Below are 4,413 nucleotides of genomic sequence, written 5' to 3'. Positions count from 1 at the left end.
TAGCGACCCCATGGACTGGAGCCTACCAGGCTCCTCCGTCCATGGGATTTTCTAGGCAAAAGTACTGGAGTGGGGTGCCATTGCCTTCTCCGAACTGAAGGCTTGGGAGGCGCCAAGTCTCATCCCTTCGGAATTCACAGCAAACACACACAAAAAGTCCATCTGCCAGAAAGCTAGATAAAAATTACTACACGGATTAACTAGGTGAATTACTAGGACAACCGCACTCCTTCCATTAGATAAGCCCAAGATTACCATGTACCTCCCGGTGCCCAGGTACCTGGTGCTGGCGATTTATCGCAGGGCTGCCAAGTTCAAAGCCTGGCACTAGAGACAGGAGGAGAGGGCGACGAGAGCTCGGAGACGCTCCCCACCAAAGCAAAGGCAGCTCCGCACACACTCTAAAAGCCACCAGGTGACAGCAATCTAACGAAGCACCACCACGGACCAGCCCAGCGGCCCAACTTCAGGAGTACTTCTCAGACCCGGGCCAGAGACAAGCACGAAGTTACCTCCGCCGAGTCCTGTCACCTCTGCCGCTCTACACCATTTAACTCTGTCCTTAACTTCTCCCCACCCCCAAAATGTTAGGGTAGAGAGGGAGGGAGCGCAAACTCTGCCAGCCAAGTAGTCCCCACCCCGCTCTGCGCTTCACCAACTCCGCTGCAGCCCCCAGCAGCACCCGCCTGCTTCCCTCACGCCCAGAGGCGCGAGAATTGGACGGAAAGCCGCGAGGGTCCCGCCCCGCGGTTAACGGGAAACGGGGATTTGTTGGGATGCCCTGAGAGTCCCGCCCCGTCCTTAAAGGGACGGAGGGCCGGCTGGGCCTTGCACTTTCTCGCGACTTGGCCACGCCTTTTTCGGGCTTTCCTGGTCCGCTGCCCGCCACTTACAGGCCTGGCGGGCAGGCCGTAAGGGCCACAGTCCGAACCCAGCCTGGCAGCGGTTTACTGCTTGCAGCTGTTGGACCACAGCGCCTCACTCGGGACGTGGCTGGAGCTGAGGGCCGGCTGCACTCCGCTCAGGTGCCTCTCTGGAACCGGTATAAAAACAAATGGCCCATTTTCACGCAAGCTGTGCAAGACTCGCTGCGCTGTTCCTCTTCGAACCCCAGCTCCTACTTAGCAGCCGCTCTTCCCAAAGTGAAGAATTCCTTGTCATTTTTGTAACTCCCAAGTAAGAATTTATACCAGTGCCTTAAGGAGGAATACTGTCGTTCCCTCCGTGTCCTACCAAGAGAACAGTAACCACATAAATCCCCACTTGGTCTCTCTTTTGCTTCATCCACTGGGGCTGAAATTTGCCCAGCTAGACATCCTGCAGCACTGGGCTATCGGAGCTTCCCTACCCTCCCACAGGTCTTCCTGCTGCCCAAGGCCCTTGAAGCGCGCAGGGACTCATACTGCAAGCTTCAGGCTGACCTGATACCTTCTACTGTCGCACCAAGAAATGAAGTTTTTAACCCGAGGGAATTAGGCAAGTGCTAGAGAAAGATCGTAATACAATTAACATAGTTTCACAAGCAAGTCTATTTTACATTTACTCCTGGAAATACACTGCTTCAGTTTTCATTTTAAATACATTTTCATTTTTGTGAAAGAAAAGGCCAATGGTTTACAGTGATTGTGAAATGGATATCAAATATAAATAACTGGATTTCAAATTAACATGTCCGTCCCAGGTCCCAATCTTTTCCTAACTCTGTAAAATCTGACCAGAAGGAAACTGAGGATACAAATGAGTATTTGTAAGTTCGCTACAAAAATAGGAATGAGTTTGGTTGCAGTGCATCTTCTGTGCTTTCTAGTGATGTTACATAATATGTGGCAGACACACTTTTCTGATAAATGTTCTGAATTCTGAAACCTATCAGGCCAAATAAGGTTTCAGATAAGGGATTATAAAGTTGTACTGATTTCTGAAGATGCGGGGGAAAAAACTTCGCTCATAGTATTTAGATGCTATGTTCTGGATAATGTTACAATTGGCTTACAAGGATGTGGGGAAAGAAACTATCATAGTATATAGATGCTATGTTCTGGATAATGTTAAAATTGGCTTGCAATGTATTATTCTTAAACACAATTTTAAAAATAGTCAAAAAAACTTCAAAGTATTTTTTTCTCTTCCCTAGTGAATTTTGGTGCCTCTTACAGTTTTTGCATGTCTAATACCTGAGGGTGCCATAGAATTTAGGGTCACTTAGCTTCAATGCCTCCTAATCTTGTTAATTTAAGGGGAAACACAATATTTCTGTAAAGATTCCTAGATTTTTAGAAAGAAAAAACCCGTGGGATTGAATGCAAAGGAGTGAAACAGAGACTTGGGTATGCAGGGGAGAAAAGGTAATCTTTAAAAATATATGAATAAGCAAGTCTACCAATAATTCCCCAAAGCATATAGTTAAAAGTGACTTGTTTTTCTTCAAAATACACAATATGAGTTTTAATGGCAGGTTCTGAATTCTCTTCAGGTTAAATTTGAATTAGTTTACATCTCTTGCAGTGGGGTGGCTGATAGTGGCTCTTGAGCCATATGTTCAGGTACATGACATATATTGATAACAAGAAGTTGTCCCAAGGTTAAAAATTGATTGTGAGTCAAAATACTTTTGTGAAGAAAACCTTGTAATTACTACAAGTAGTGATAATAACATTTTTTATTTAACCTTATTTATTTTTGGCTGTGTTGGGTCTTCGTTGCTGTGTGGGTTTTTCTCTAGTTGCGGTGCACAGGCTTCTCATTGCTGTGGCTTCTCTTGTTGCAGAACACAGGCTCTAGGGCACACAGGCTTCAGTAATTGTTGTTGCCATGCTCTGGAGCACAAGTTCAATATTGTAGCGCCTAGGCTTAGTCGCTGCAAGCAGGTGGGATCTTCTGCGATCAGGGATCGAATCTGCGTTTTCTGTATTGTCAGATGGCTTCTCTACTACTGAGCCACCAAGAAAGCCCAAGTAGTGATAGTAAGGTTTTTAAGTTGCCATAAAAGATATTTCATTTTTAGTCCCATGAGACCTTTCATTTCTCATCCTATGTAGCTCTTTCTCAGTGTACAACAAACAGAAATAGCTCCTGTAGACAAATCTGGATAAGTTTCACTGTGAAAAGTGTAAAAACACCAGGAATTTACACTTTAGATATGCACAGCTAGCTGTTAAGACTTGTGACTCTGAGAAGTAATGAGTTATAGTATAAACAGCTGTAACCTATGGAACAGATCTTTAATCTACTTTCATTCCAATATATAAAATGAACATATTAAAGAAATAATTATGTGATCTTTTCTTATTTTTAATGACGGGGTGTGTGCAATAGACAGGTAATCACTTCAGGAAGCAACTCACAGCAAAAATAAAGCATTCTGGATACCAAGAAATCAACCTGAGATTAAAAATTAACTCCTCTACCAACAGCAGATGAACATACAAAGGGTGTTTTCTTAGGACTATTCTTTGGTTTGGATTTGTCTTTAGTGATATTTACTGTATATAAAAATTTACCACCAAAATCCTAGAGAACAGTTAAGATCACCATGATGTCTTTAAATCTCAGAAAAAGTCTGTATTACTAAGCAGAACATAAATTAACAGCTTTGTCAGGATATAATTTACATACCATAAAGTGGCCCCATTTATCTATTTACTTTTGCCACGCCACTCGTGTGATCTTATTTCCTTGACCAGGGATTGAACCTGTGTCCCATGCAGTGAAAGAGTCCTAACCACTGGACAGCCAGGCAGTTCCCTAAGATTTCATTTAAAGTGTATAAATCAGTGGCTTTTACTATATTTACAGGGTTATCCAATCAGATCAGATCGGATCAGTCGCTCAGTCATGTCCGACTCTTTGCGACCCCATAAATCGCAGCACACCAGGCCTCCCTGTCTATCACCAGCTCCCGGAGTTCACCCAGACTCATGTCCATCGAGTCAGTGATGCCATCCAGCCATCTCATCCTCTGTCGTCTCCTTCTCCTCTTGCCCCCAATCCCTCCCAGCATCAGAGTCTTTTCCAATGAGTCAACTCTTCGCATGAGGTGGCCAAAGTACTGGAGTTTCAGCTTTAGCATCATTCCTTCCAAAGAAATCCCAGGGCTGATCTCCTTCAGAATGGACTGGTTGGATCTCCTTGCAGTCCAAGGGACTCTCAAGAGTCTTCTCCAACACCACAGTTCAAAAGCATCAGTTCTTTGGTGCTCAGTCTTCTTCACAATCCAACTCTCACATCCATACATGACCACAGGAAAAACCATAGCCTTGACTAGACGAACCTTTGTTGGCAAAGTAATGTCTCTGCTTTTGAATATGCTATCTAGGTTGGTCATAACTTTCCTTCCAAGGAGCAAGCGTCTCTTAATTTCATGGCTGCAGTCACCATCTGCAGTGATTTTGGAGCCCCCAAAATACGTCTGAC

The 4,413-nt window shown here is 44.3% G+C and overlaps 1 protein-coding gene across 2 annotated transcripts in view; it reads right to left on the bottom strand.

Moving 5' to 3' along the window:
• CROT (carnitine O-octanoyltransferase) overlaps positions 1–704 on the bottom strand; it is a 61,209-nt gene extending 60,505 nt beyond the window's left edge. Inside the window, exon 1 of one of the 2 annotated variants that reach the window (XM_010859132.1) lies at positions 281–704. The gene's annotated coding sequence lies outside the window, so the exon portion shown is untranslated. The remainder of the gene's footprint in view (positions 1–280) is intronic. The other variant, XM_010859133.1, reaches the window with a different exon arrangement.
• Positions 705–4,413: the final 3,709 nt, after the last annotated feature.

The sequence above is a fragment of the Bison bison genome, unplaced genomic scaffold (genome assembly GCF_000754665.1).
Source record: "Bison bison bison isolate TAMUID 2011002044 unplaced genomic scaffold, Bison_UMD1.0 scf7180017864454, whole genome shotgun sequence".
NCBI classification, from domain to species: Eukaryota; Metazoa; Chordata; class Mammalia; order Artiodactyla; family Bovidae; genus Bison; species Bison bison.
This window is presented reverse-complemented; position numbering and strand designations above follow the sequence as displayed.